Source organism: Oryza glaberrima, chromosome 6 (genome assembly GCF_000147395.1).
Source record: "Oryza glaberrima chromosome 6, OglaRS2, whole genome shotgun sequence".
In the NCBI taxonomy this organism is placed as follows: Eukaryota; Viridiplantae; Streptophyta; class Magnoliopsida; order Poales; family Poaceae; genus Oryza; species Oryza glaberrima.
The window spans coordinates 17,424,466-17,440,252 of record NC_068331.1 but is presented as its reverse complement, the minus strand read 5'-3'; the positions used below and the strand labels follow the sequence as shown (position 1 = coordinate 17,440,252).

Here is a 15,787-nt window from a genome sequence, read left to right as displayed (position 1 = left end):
TTATCCACTCACAATTGTTTACCACACTCAAGCTTTACGTCTCTATAATTACTGCAATATTCTTTGACAGCTTCGATTGACATCTCACCTTATGAAAGGTCTCCTGAGCAGTTCTTCCCCCCCACCCCCCAAATATCCACATCTAGCATATTTATTTTCTTTCCAATCTATACTAATATAAAAAGGAGGAGTTGCCCCCCTCCAATCCTACGTGCTAAATCATTCGGATTAATCTATACCGTCTATCCACGCGCAAGATTTCTCCACCGCATGATTTCACCGCCGAGGATTTCACGCGCGAAGACTTCGCTCCTCCTCCTCCACCCGCGGCCACGAAAACATCGCTTCTCCTCTCTCGCTCATCCTTCTCCCCGCATGTATTGAAGTTGCATCCTCACCGGAGCTCCTCCCTGCTGCTGCCGCTCCGCCGCATCCTCACTAGAGCCGCCGCCAGATCCTACTTCTTCCCCACCGCCGCGGCCATTCTCCTCGCTCGCTCCTCCTCCCCACGTGTACTGAAGCCGCATCCTCGCCGGAGCAGCCACTGCTGCCGCTGCCAGATACTGCTTCTTCCTCACCGCCACGGCCGGATCCGACCTCGGCCCCTTCCGCCGTCACCGACACCGCCGTGCACTCCACCGCTGGCCGGCACCGAGGTCAGCCCTCTTCCCCATTTGCCACTTCATCATCATCAGATCGCCAATGTTGACCCTATTGTTGAAAGCCTATAGTACGAGTAAGTCCCTCAAATCCTGTGTCTTTTCTTAATCTTCTCCGTACGTGTGGAAATTTTGATATCTATGTCTGATGATCTTGGTTCTTGAGCCTTGGCTATGTTGGCTAAATATTCAAGAAACCTAGATAGTGACTGCTGATAGATTCATGTTATGTCCTGTCCGATGCTGAATCATGAGGGATTCTCCAAGAGGACAGGAAGCTGTCCTACAGCACCAGGCAGTCAAGTTGTAGAGATGGTGAAAAGTATGGAGAAGCTACAGTCAAGTTGATTGCTGCTACATTATGACTAACAGGTGATTTTTCATCTGAATACCAATCCAGAAATATTGGGACAATCGGACTGAATAACTGCTAATTATAACCAACATTTTGATTTATTGGATGTTTTCATTAGTGGTATAGGTTGCTTATATAATCTATGTGAATTTTCTGTAGGTGATTTCTTTGTATTTCTTTCAAACTTGATAATGTATTTGTCACTGTGAACAATGTGAATATTTTCCTTTACTGTTTGAGGCAAAGAATCATCCCTTTCCGCTACACAAAAATGTAAGCCTTTATTCTGCACAAGGGCACAAGCACGATTCATGCATGATGGTCAGGAGCCGAAGAGCTAGAAAATATAATATGCAGCTAGCTGATTTGTTATTGTCAGCTGTTTTTGAGTAGTACTTAATTTGTTTTCTAATGCATGCATTGCAGGATCAATGGGTGCTTGCTGATAAAAGAATGCATATAAATAACAAATGGTCTAGCCTCCTACAACTGTCATTGGTAATATGCTTTCCTATAGCTGATATTTTCCTTCTTCGGTCATGTTCTGTTCTGCTCTGCTTTCCACACCTCTCCTCCCCCCACCAAAAAAAAAGTATGGAACATCATATGTAGAAACTTTCTTTCATTTCAAATGAAAATTAATTTAATTTTATATTTCTTTTCCTTTTTGCATGTTACTGATGGTAAGAGACTATGTTGCTAGATGTTCATAACCTGCAAAAATCATAAACCTAAATAATTGAAAGCAATATTTACTTCATGAATAATGCTATTGATACTATTTTTTTAGATTATACATAAAAATCTGTAATGTGGACCTTTTATACTTTGATAGTTCGCAAATTCCACTCTTGAATTGGTCATTAGTGGTTGTACTTGCTATAGGACATACATCAAGGAATATTGTTTATACTATTTTCCAACATAGCCAAAATACTTATGTGAATATCAAATCTGTTATGTTATACAGATAACGGAACAAATGATTAACCCTATTTTGGTTCCTTTTCTGCAGTACAGCATCAAAAAAGGAGATTATGATATCTGAAAACTTCAATCGCGAAGTTTGAAAAATAGAGTGCATCAAGTTTGCCATGGAGATGGCAACTACCAACCCATGGTCATGCGGACATCAAGAAGCGGACATCAAGAAACATCATAGGAGCACCTCACCATCACATGGCTATGAGCAAGAGGGGTCTGCTAGAGTAATCCACTGAACTTTGTTGAACTTGTAATTTTCATCTGCATGCTCTGGTTCTCTAATTTCTTTGAATTACTTATCATCCTTCAATAAACCAGCTGTTGTGAATTCCCAAAACAAAGCTGGATGCGCTAGACACCATCTGAAGTTGGTCAATGGCAACTCGAGAAATTGTATATATTTGGAACATTACCTTCCTCATTAGCTTTTATTTCTTCAATTTCTTCTAGCAAATACAGGTATTATGAACAACAACTTTTCATGATTCTAACCTCCAATAATCTGAAGTTCCCAGTTTGATTATATAATCTAGGAACCAAATCATGAAGCTGGCGACATTGGTAAGAGGTAATGGTCTAGATTAATCTATATTGAGCTACGGTTTGTATTTTGTTGTTGGGGTAAATTATGATGTCCTTTTATAAGAGAAAAGTTTAGTTGGTCAATGGCAGGTTCATCTCAGCAGTAAGCCAATAAACATACTGATGAACCTGAAAAAATTCCATATAAAAAACATTGCAGAGCAATTTTTGGAATGTTTCACGTCCAATCTGTATTCCCCCTTTATTCTTCTCATAAATTATCTTATGATGAGACATTGGCCTTTTTATTTAAGATCAAATTTATGAGGCTATTCAATTGTGGCCTTATTTTTGCCATATATATAGGACAGCCATATGGGGCACCATGGTGTGTGCGTCTGATGGTGATTGTTTTTCTCCAGCTGTATTATGCATCTCTTTTCAAATCTTATGATAGGTGCTTGTGATGCCATCCAGCAAAACCACTGGTTATTTTGCTGGTATACTGATATTAGGCCCATAAATGATTTTTTTTTTGTTTTTTTACATTCTTTGGTGATGAAGTTCATAGTTCTTTGTTCACTGTATTGAAGCTGCAATCTATGACATTAGAAAAAAGGTATGGTGATTGTTTCTATTTTTCAGTACATGATTTTTCCAATGTTTTTCAATCTTTCCTATTTTTCAATTTGCCTATTTTTTACACATCTATACTCCTTATGCATTATGCATCTCTCAATAGATGAGAGCCTTATTTTATTTTCCTTGCAGGAAATGCTGCTGATCAATTTAATTTTGTGTTATGCTACTGTAAGATGGCTTGATAGGAGTTTTGCAATACATACTGCACTACTGTAGGCACTGGCACAGTTTGAGAGCACAACATATAGAATTTCCTTATTTGTTTTGTAGTTTACAATGTGATGTTTATATCACAGGCTTGGTGTTTACTGGGTACTTGATGCTGGAAAACATTTATGACTTTATTATACTTCCTCAAACAATTTAAGATTCTCTTTCTTGATTTATTTCTGCATGTAATGGTGAATTTCCTGATTACTAATAACTGTCATATGGCATCATTTATTTGTCGGAGCTAACTGGGTTTGATTATTTGTGATCACCTTAAGTGTTGCTGCTTAAGCCAAAGGAAGAGGAAAAACTTTTATATAAGCATTTCATTTCATACAGGTTCCCTCATATTTTCTAGGTACCATTGCCACTCTAGAAAAGATTGGAAGGCCTTCTAGGCATCATTGATACTCCTGTCCAAAAGGTGTTTGACGAATTTGGAAGGCCTTCGTTGTTTGCTGAAGATAGACCAAACATGATTGCTTGAACAAAAAATAGATGGTTGTGGGAGAACATTCATCTTTACATTCTTTAGCTTTCCCTATTTTCTTAGTATCTTGTAGTACATGAAATTGCAATTCCTTTTACTTACTAGAAAGTAAATGTCATGCATTTGCAACTTTGTTATACAACGAATATATCAACTGGGGTTTGTGAGCAATGTTTTGAAAATTAGATTATATCATGTAAGGATTTCATATGTTTTTTACCAAGATTATCTTATGAGTTTTTAGCCTGTGTTTTTTATTTAAATCTTGATGTTTTCATGCAGTCAATATTGACAAGAATGCCACCATCTTTTTTTTTGCCATGGATTTCATTGTTATGTTGTAATCTGGTGTGGAATATGGGAATGGCTACTTTGTACATTATGAATATACATTATGAATATACATGTACCTTTGTTGGCTAGAAGGTAGTGTGATTCACCAGAAAGGATTTTATAGTAATCATCCAAATTGTTAGTTTACTAAGGTGTATGAAACTCTATTTTTACCTCGAGATTTTTATGGAGTGTACTGCCTTTTTAGGTCACTATTGTTCTCTCTTTGTACACACATACATAAAATCAAAACGTGCCTTGCACGTGCACGATAACTAGTATGAATAAAAGCACCTGTCATTATTTTTAACCTAAGAAAAGTCCAGTTTTTCCTTGACTATTTTGCCAAAAAAAAATTAACCACGAAAACAATTTTTCAGTTCAATTTACCGGGCCCTCCGAGCTACTTACAAAATGGTTACTCTTTGTTTCTCTTTACACATGCCGAAGAAAAATAAATGAAAAGCAACTAAAGTAAAATATTTTAGGTAAGGCTTTTCACTTCTACTCTTAGTGATAAAAAAAATTAAGGCTCAAAAGCAAGAAAAATATAAATTAATTTTAAATTTTAAATTAGGGCTGGCAATGACAGTCAGAAAACACTAATATTGTGCCTCCACTTTTTTTAAAAGAAAAAGATTATCGGGCCTTAATTTTCTAATAAGAATGCTTGAAGTACGATTTTTCAAACTACAATGGTTATGATGTCAACAGTGGATCTTAAAAAAAATAAGCTAAAACATGTTTCGCACAAGTAAAACAGAAATGTTATGAGGGAATAAAATTATCTATTTTCTAATAATCCAAGGGTAGAATGGGCTGGAGAACAATTTAAAACCCTCTATCTTCAAATACTTGTTACCCGGATGCTATATATTTATTTTCAAAATTGATAACTCGTATTTTTTTAAGAAAATGTGTAAATAATTAAAAGCACTCAATATTAGCAAAGTGTGACGCATGCTAAATATAGTTATTAAACTTCTGTACACCATGATGTAATAACCATTTAAAATTTACTGATGGTCAAAAATTAAATTACGGTGGTCAACGGTGATAGTTATTATTTGAAATAAGTTGATCTAGCAAAACAATTGAAGAGAGTAAAATAGACATTTAGAAAAAAAAAAAGCAAACACCTGATCCCTTAAAATATTCATCTGTACATATATATCTCGATCCAAAGTCGAACATATAGCCAATCCATTTTTTTTCTTCTACCTAATACACAGAACAAAAGGGGTCCATTTGTCCTTGCTAAAGTTGGGTAGGATAATTGTTTGCAAATTTTGCAATGAGCAATGAGTTAATGTGGCTTTCGTTGCCAAACCCTGCGGCTTCAGGTAGACAGACAGCAGTGCAACCGGTGGCTTGTAGCTGGGTGCGCCGGAGGATGCGCCGAAGATTTTTGCTGAGGACGACAGTGGTTGGGTTGAGTGACGAAACCGCGTTTATTTGCTTTATAAAATCTGGCCAGTTTGGTTTCCAGCTGGTTTGTGTTAGCACTGGCTGAGCAGTGGCAGCTCTGACCAGTTTGCTCTTGGTCTTGGATGGTAGTAGTAGGAGTACTAGCAGATGCTATCTGGCCTAGGTTTTGTTTCTTGTTTGTTTGTTTGTTTGTTTACTCCAAGTTAGCTGTACGGTGCACCCTCCATGCATGATACGAGCTCTCTTCTTTAATCTCTTTCTGATGGTGATGGAAGTGCTTGGGGTCCCTGGGTCGACATAATCTAGTAGTACTTCCTTCGTTGGTAAACGTATTGTGGCTCGATTTAGTCATTTAGGGCTTGTTTAGTTCGCATTTTGCCTCTCCATATCACATCGGATATACAGACACACATTTGAAGTATTAAACACAGTCTAATAACAAAACAAATTACAAATTCAGCCAGATAACTACGAGATGAATTTATTAAGCCTAATTAATCCGTCATTAGCAAATATTTACTGTAGCACCATGTTGTCAAATCATGGCGCAATTAGGCTTAAAAGATTCATCTCGTAATTTCCTAGTAAATTGTGTAATTGGTTTTTTTCTACATTTAATACTTCATGCATGTATCTAAACATTTGATGTTTGGGAAATAAACAGGCCCTTAACATATAGCTTCCATCAACATCGAGCTCAATTTGGTTGTGTACATCTTGTCTGAATGTTGAGGCCGGATTTTAATTATTTCTTGAAAGAAATCAACATTGAACTTAGTTCATTGCTTTCTTCCGCAATATATATGTTACCAAAATTATAAGATTAAAAAGCCTGTTCAGGGGGAGATCACAGTGTAGGGAACTACATCCTCAAAGATGGGTTACTTTGGAACACAGGAATCTGAAACGAAACCATAGAAATTGCACAAATAGTTGTTTGGACGCCTCAAAGGAAAAATAGAGGAACATCAATATTATATGTTGATTTATTAGAAAGAGAAGGGAAAGAGGAAGATAGAAAGTACATTGAAACTCCCGAAGGAATTGTAAACATGAGGTTAGACCTCTTGCTAGTAATCCTCCAAAATATAGAGGAAATCTTCCTATCCTCTAAAATTCCTATGAGGCAATTCCACCATCCAAAGGCTCTCAAAGGAATTGTTTTCCATTGGATTCAATTCCGCCATGTTTTCTGAAAAATTCCTTCAATTCAAAGGAGTTCTAAAATTCTCATTCCCATAATTACACATGCGCGGATATGCTTTTGGACTCTAGTAAGGTTCAAAGATTTGTTGTTACATTGGGACCTTGTGTCTTGAATGTGTGTGTGTGTGTTTTGAAGAAGTGCACTCGTGGATGTGTTCGTGTGGTAGCGTGTGAACCATATGTTTTTGCATGTAACTAGATAAAAATATTATATGTTCAAATACAAATTAAACGGTTTCACTTGTGTACCACTAAATATATTGGTAGGTTAACTATTGCCATTAATTATATATTGTTAGGTTAATTGTTTGTGAATAGGAGTTGGTCGACCTAACTTAAGAGGTGGTGGGCTTAGGGTGACGTCTCCTGTAGCGACGAGAGAGATTGACAATGGGCATGGCCCGTGGGATATAGATTGACGATGGCCACAACTCGAGGGAGACAAGGGTCGTGGCTATGCGGGGACAACGATGACAACACCGGCTTGTAGGCTGATCTGGGGTAAGTTGTTCTAGAGTTCAATGATTCAACTGGGGTGTGGGATATGTGTTGTTGATACAAAGAGATGTGTGACGATGTGTTCTTCAATAATTCAATATTTCAGCTAATGTGTAGTGATGTGTTGTTGATGATGTCTTACTGTAACAATTCATTGAATTAGTGTATATGCAAGTCAAATTGCAAATTAAATTGAATGAAAGAAAATTGCATGCATGGTGCATGCAAATTGTATCAGTGTGTAATATGTAGAATTGTAAATTGATTGTACTTTTTTATTGGAAATGGCTATCCCTGTTAGCTTGATACGCTTGTATCACAGGCAATGATGTGTCATGGCCATCACTGCAGCTTGCTGCCTGCCTGTTTGAAAACCCTTTCTGATACCAGTTACAAACCGGCAGGATCGACATTTTTATATTAGTGACAGTAATTCAGGTATTAGAATAAGAAGAGACCACAAAAATGGTATTCTTTAAATATTTTCAATAAGTTGAGCGTCAATTTCTTTGCAGCATTTCGAAAAGGACATGGCGTTTTAGGAAGACAACTGCATCAATCACCAATATAGGGAGAGCCCGAATGGCCCATCCTCTAGACAAGACTCCGTAGCTCTGGATTGGCTGCATATACAGATCATGTTCAGTTGTCTTCATGATAAAGACTTAACCCTAAAGCGAAAGGGCATAAATACACATGACAAGGACATGTAATTTTTCTCCTCAGTTCATCTCATAGACTCACTATGCACTTAGTGCTATGTGAACCCTTGGTTTTGCATATATACAAACATTCTAAATTATGAATTTAATGCCACCAAACTTCTTGCCATGCCACAAGGAATAAAAAGAGGAGCCTTTTAAGGATTAGGTCAAAGCTAACATGCATATATCCTTCCCCTCCATAAAAATCAGACAACAATTATGGACAAATGTGGGACCATATTGCCATGTGCCTTCAGTTTTCTGGTGGGAGATTTTCAATTCTTATCTTCCTCTGGCTTGCTTATTGCTATAACTGTCCTCCACCAAACTATCACAACCAAAAGAAAGATTGCATAGCACACAAACTACTGTCACTCAGAGCACAGAGAATAATAGACCATTCAGATAAAAAGAATATTTGTATTATTAAAAATTAAGTTGTAATAGAATAGTAAGTAATATTATACACTCTCTAGGATGTGGGAATTTTATAGAATTTTCACATTGTTCAATTCTCGTGAGTTACCTAAAAAATCCTTCATTTTAAAGGTGATCTAACACTCCATACTCTTGGAACAATCTATCTGATCCAAATAAAATTTTATATGGTTAGGCTGTAGATTTTTGTTTAATAAAATATGGTTTTGTTAGCCAAATATTCAAGCAATCTACAATTGTTTGTTTCCAAGAGACAAATTTTAAACATTATCTAATTTGCCTAACGTGTAAAGGCGATTTCTTCATGAGATGTTTTGCTTTCTCTAAAGGTATTTTTCGCATGAGATTATTTTCTTTATTGAATAATAAAATATAAGTAATGTAAAACACATAATGGCATTAAAGGTAGCATATCAATGGTGGAGATTAAGATAGTATATTAAAGGTAGGTCTTCTTCCAAATGATCATGAGAGCAAGGATTGACCATAGCAAGTTTTTTTTTTTGGAGAACTTGACCATAGCAAGTTGTACTCGTTTCTATTGTTTCACCATGGTTTGCCATAGTGGTAAATAATTTAATTAACCCCCTCTAGGAGTTGTGTATACTGTTTTACCATTTGAGACAAAAGGCATGCATCTTGAGAAAATTTGCAGAGAATATGTAAACATTTTTTAAAATAGCTACTCGCTTTCAATGATATACGAATCAAAAGGCACTTATAAAATCCTTTTGAAATAACGAACTACAGCACCATAAACAAAAGAAAAGAAATAGGAAAATTTTGGAAAATACCACCATCGCAGAGGTACATGAGTTATAAAAATATCATCGTATATAAAAATGACATGTGGGGCTAAACCCACGTATCAATAACGTATACAATGATATTTTTCAACCACTTGATATTTTTTTATGGTTATTAGACAAATTTGCCCAAAAGAATATACATGAGCAGTGAGCACAACCACGCAGCGATGACACGTGGACACACATGGGATCAGCCAGCAGCCCAGCAGCAGCATGGCTCCAGCTGCTACACATGGTGAGCCACGAGATTGCTTCGTCCGGTCGTCCCTGCGAAAATGGCCATCGTAATGCGTGTAATTTGGCCCTAATCACGGCGCTAATGAGACACAAGTGATCTCCCGTCGAACTGATGATGAAAGGGCATGTTAGTAGAATATATAATTAATCCAGCATTTTAGCTCTCGTCAATGTACTTGCGCACCTCACCGATCAAAGACAAAACATGAAAACTGTTGAAGCCCATGTTACACGGTTCCAACTACCCAAAACGGCCATACCGACTACCACTTAAAACAACAGCATTTATTTATTTTTTTAAAAAAAATGCAGCGCAATAAGACAAATAATGGTCAACAAGTTCTCTGGTCATTTCTGTTTGCAACCGATTTGTCTGCAGAATAATTTTCATTTAATTTTCAGCGCTGACATGAGGAATTTTTAAACATAAATACAAAAGATGTAAAAGAGATTCAATTTTAACCAAGTATTATTGGACGCTCACAAGTCACCACATATAAATGCCCGAGCGTTTGTCCTCTACCCTTTACTTGAAATATTAACGGATATTAAACACAAGCACATGTACGCACACATGTTAGTACTAAAATTATTGGATATATACAAGCATCAAATCTACTCTAATACCGACTGGATGGATGCACGGCTGTACTACGTACTCAGCCATATGTTAGCTTCGAAGTGAAAATTCATTTTAATAAATGTTAGTTTGCTCAGACTTTTGCCATGCTTTTAGGTTTACTTGGAAAAAAAATACTACCTCCGTATCAGGTTATAAGACTTTCTAGCATTACCCATATTCATATAGATGTTAATGAATCTAGGTACAAATATATGTGTAGATTCATTAACATATATATATATATATATATATATATATATATATATATATATATATATATATATATGCGGGTAATGCTAGAAAGTCTTATAATATGAAACGGAAAAAGTATCATTTACTACTTTTGTTAGGGTTACAGATAAGACATACTCTCTATCTTAGGAGTCATGAGATATACGGATACGATATATCCTCAAGTATACGGGAAGTATCCTTTTGTAATCCGTTACCTCCCTACGGCCGTGCACGCCGAGCCGCTCTTATTTGTTATGTAATTTCGCGCTTCTAAACACTATGTTAAACTCTACTCCCTCTAATATATTTGGCAATACTCTTGCCGCTTCCACCTCAAAAAAAGAAATAATCTCTCCGATAGAAGGTGTCAGAGTTGTATTCGTAGGAGATAACGATATTGCTATACCATACGGGATTCGTTGTCTCCGAGTCCTACTTGGAAACTAAGGGGATCTACGGTATAAATAGAGATCTCCGGGGTACCGATGATCGAATCTTAGTACAAGACACCCATCATAGCTGAAGCGATCCAGAAGAGTTGAAGCTTACTCGTCGATAGATCTCATCGAGACATTCTCAACAAGAATCTCATTGGTAATCTCAGGGTTCTGTTGTTATCTATTGTATTATGTAGTTTTTCTCATAATTCCATATAAACTGGATTAGGGCTATTATCTTACAAGTGGTCTGAACCAGTATAATCTCTATTTTCTGTGTGCTTGATGACATATCGTGTAGATTCTCGTACCAACGTACCCCAATACCTACGGAATACAGTCCGTGGGCATCCCCATCGACAACTTCCGTTTCAATTTTACTCGTCGTTCTAATAAATTGCACTAAGTTATAAGGTGTGTCAAATTATACTACTACACTTATTACATCATATTTATCTTTCATAAAGCAAGCATTAAATTCTTTTTGAGGATTATGACTGCACTAATGAAGGGTAGGAAAGGTTAGGCATCTCTAAAAATACTTTAGAATGTGGGAACGACAAGTATTTTAAAAAACATGAAACAACAGATGCAGCAACCTTTTTCTTCAATACTGTTTTTTTAATTATCAAGGAAAATTATTGGAAAATATTGAAAAGACATAGCAATACAATTTGGTAATTAAATTTATGGGTGGGAGAAGATGAGACGTGTGGAGCATAAGGGCAGTCCCAACCCATAACACTAGACATGGTTTCCATAAACTCCACATCATCAAGAAACTAGTACTAGACACTACTTTTCCAATGCAAACACCACTATTCCATTCTTCAATTTAATGCTACTTATCTCACATGATGTCTTGGATGTTGTATAGAAATCATGTCTCATGCAAGACATGGTTTCCTTCTCTTTTCTCATTTATTCACTTGCCACATCATTTTTTGTCCTAGCTGGCAACTTATTTAATGCTATGGACACCATCCTAATTATTGGGTCGGGAATGCCCTAATATCACTAGCTACTTGGGTAGCAACTTGGATACGTGGATAGGAGTTCGTACATGTAAAATTATAATGTATAAACAAAACCATGTTGAGTACTCTATTCGAAAATGGAGTACTTTATCCACCTACGACGGTCCCTTGTAACCTGGAAGCTCCCAATAAAAATGACTCAACTTTCGAGGTACGTAGAAAATGGTGTTAATCTTGCCGTGAGCTGCGCCTCGTATATATATCTTCGATTGTACTCCCTCCGTCCCAAAATAATCCAACTCCTAGATTTCAAAATTTATTTTAAAATAAACCAACGTCTACTCTCTTACCTACCATTGGTTCGTAAATCTAGAAATTTATTACTTCAATCCCCTTACATATCCATTCACCAATATAACTTGACAAATTAATTAGGGGTTTTTTGGTTATTTGCATCTTTCATTAAACTCACCTTGGGAATCTAGGATTTGATTATCTGTGGAACAAAGGGAGTAATTGATTTGATTCTTTAAAATAAATCACGTAGTAGTACTTTGGATGAGAAATTTTATAGAGTAATATTTGTAAGCGAGTTACTCATGGTAATTAACTTTGTCAATATAAAAATATATCGGATAAGTCTTCAGAACGTACTCATATTAATAACATGTGTACGTGTGTATAGAGATTAGTAGAGATATATATGAGCGCCGACACTTGTATTGTGTTTAAGAAAAGTTTAATAAAATTTTGCATCCAATATTTTTATGAGTGCCCAGATTATATATGCTGACAGATACTCCATCCAGGTATAATGAAATATGATGGGTGTATTTGTGGGGCGATTGCTTCTTTACCAGGAGTTTATTATAATGTGGTAATTAACTAATACCTACATGATAAAAATAAGTATTTACTATAAATCTAAATTTGTAACTGAAAATACTTAGGGGCTGTTTATTTCATGACTATAAGTCGCCACACTTGTGGTTAGACAAGTTTAACCATGTTAGGGAGGTGTTTGGTTGGCTCTCATAAGTGTGGCAATATTTCTCTTTTGTAATCTAGGTGCCACATGTTAGTGACAATAAAAAATATGGCATGATTTTATTTTGTTGGCTAGAGTGTGGTTTGAATTTTGATGATCTCACCTTTGACAAGTTTGATAAATCCTAGTATGTAAACCAAACAACCCTTTATATTTTAGGAAAGAAAGTGGGAGTAACAAGTTATCAACCGAGAACCGACCATGTAACATGTGTATCTCGAGGGGAATAGTGCAAATCTTTTTATGTGGCTTCAGTTACTAAGAAATTATTCCACAAGTTAGGCACGAATAACAAGTTAGCGGCCAAAAGTAAGACAACAAACCAAATACTGCATTTATGCTTTTTTTTTCTTTTTATCTTGTTTTGAAGATAAATCGAGGATTCAACGAGATGACAAATCAGAAAATATGTCACTTCATTCATGTGGTTTTAATGAAATACCACTCACTACAATACATTCACTAAAACATCATTTAGTACGTTACCTTCCTATTAAAATGCTACTTTAAAGAGCTTTAGCAATTTTATAACCAAAACACTCCTACCTATAAAGACAGAGAGAGAGAGAGGTGAGCGTGGGGAAGACCTGAGCCAGACGACCGCCACTCTCCTAGGCTTGCCCCCCCCCCCCCCCCCCCCCCCCCACAATCCCTCCCATAGCGGCCGGCACGAGAGATGTCGAGTATGCGAACACGCGGCACTAGAGATAAAGAGGGAGAGGGAGAGGGGAGAGTAGGAGAGGACAGAGCCGGACAACGGCCACGATCCTGGGCCTGCTCCCTGGACGATCAGTGGTGCCAGAGGCTCGGCCCTCTCTCCCTCTCTTCACAGATAGACAGGGACATTTTGATCATAAAATGATTAAAGCTTTTTAAAATAACATTTTAACTAGAAAATAACTTACTAATAAGTGATATTATATCCGGTAAATCGTATTTCATCGCACTGAATGAAGTGGCATATGTCCGTGAGATCAGGGGCGGATCCAGGAAAGATTAATAGGAGGGTCTGAACAAACTATACAAAATTATAACCCCTCTTCTAATAGATGTATGACAGAAAATTTTAGTGGGGTCTTCATCGGGTCTCCCATGATTACAATACGGGTAGTGAGGTCTCGAGACCCTACGGTGGATCCGCCACTACGTGAGATGGGAGACAGTCTTGCGAGCTAGAAAAAAAAAAGTGGCTTTGCTCTAAACTAGGATGCTGGAGAATGGATTAGATGAGTGGCACGGTAAAAGGTGTACAGTGCAAACCCATGGCACAATTACTGTTCATCACCATAGCTGCAGTAAAAACGGTGCTGCTCCGTGTATCAAATTTACTATAGGATGTATCTAAAAAAATTGCTATAGGATGCATATAGTTCACTATATTAGCTTCAGTTCCTAAAGCAACAGAAGGACAAATGTATTTTTCTTAATTTTCGAATCTATTATAAACAAAATTTTAAACACAAACGCCTCACGCTTTGTTGAAAAGTGAGTTGCCAGCACAACCCAAAAACGCCATTCCGTGGCGTCGGTGATCATGCATGTAGTGGCAAAAGGCAGTCAAAAAGTTCAGGTTAGGCTGTGTTTAGTTCACACTAAAATTAAAAGTTTGGTTGAAATTGAAACGATGTGATAGAAAAGTTGGAAATTTATGTGTAGAAAAATTTTGATGTGATGGAAAAATTAGAAGTTTGAAGAATTATTTTGGAACTAAACACGGCCTTAGTAGGACTGTAGGAGTGTCTGTGCTTAGTTTAAGAAAAAGATTTTTTTTAAAAAAATAAAGTACTACCTACTTTTTCACTATATGAATATGTGTCGTAATTATTTTTTTCTCAAACTTCGACAGACAATATTTATTAATTTACTCAGTTAAATAATTTTAAAAAATACCTCTCGATCCATCATTAAACTTACACTTAGCCCTTGAAGCTGTAATATTATCCCAAACAAACCATCAAAAAAATATCTTCCTCCCTTCCATTCACCCCGCAACGGTTAAGGTTGTGATGGCAATGATATCGATAGGAGGTGACGAAGTGTGGGGTAGCATAGCAACGGGAGGCAGCAAAATGCGACGAGGTAGTGGTGGTAGGATGAAGTGGGGCTTCAATCCAATCCCCCTGCTCTCTCGTTACTACCCCGCACTCTACCACCTCCGGTCGCTACCCTCATCGTCACAAACCCTAACGGTTGAGGGAGAATGCGAGGGATGAAGAGATTTGGGAGATTTTGGGGGTTTCCGTTAATGATTTAGCTTGAACTAAATATAATTTTATAGCCATACATGTTACGGAAGTGGTCAGGAAGGGGCTACGTATAATTTTGTCACCATGTTGTGCCACGAAACAAGCAGAGAAAGGACCGGATGTAAAACTATTACCTACGTGGAGCATCATTTTTAACCGAGGCAAATTTTAAATTATGAGCTAAATAATGCTATCGCTTAAATTTTAAATTTAAGTACCAATCGTGTATTTTATATCTTACTCCCTCGGCCCCATAATATTTATGTAAGTAAGCAAACAAATATGTACTCCCTCCATCTTTTTAGTTACACTGGACTAATATGTATCACATAAACCCAAAATCCTTTATATTATGGGACGGAGGGAGTACATATTTGTTTGCTTATACACAAATATTTTCAGAAAAGGTAAATTAGTCAAACAAAATAAAGAAAAGGTTAACTGCATTATCATATATTAAAAAAAGAGGAATAGTAGTAATTATCAAAAATCAAGGATGCGAGGCGACTCACTTTTTTTCTGTCCTGAAAAGAAATAATCAAAGGATGCGACTTTTGCTTACGCTAAACAAACTGCTAGTGTGTCGGAGTGGTAGTTAAGAAAAAAAAAAGTTTAATCACTACAGTGGCGCACCGTCTCTCTCACCTCGCCGCTGCATCATCTCCTGCTCTGCTGCTGCTCGATCGTGTTTAGCTGTTATTATTCCTC

At 36.8% G+C, this 15,787-nt stretch overlaps 1 long non-coding RNA gene across 1 annotated transcript; it reads left to right on the top strand.

Moving 5' to 3' along the window:
- Nucleotides 1–787: 787 nt before the first annotated feature.
- Nucleotides 788–3,111, top strand: LOC127778008 (uncharacterized). Its single transcript, XR_008018397.1, has 3 exons — nucleotides 788–1,031; nucleotides 1,441–1,512; nucleotides 2,030–3,111. It is a non-coding gene; the product is annotated as an uncharacterized LOC127778008 (long non-coding RNA).
- Nucleotides 3,112–15,787: the final 12,676 nt, after the last annotated feature.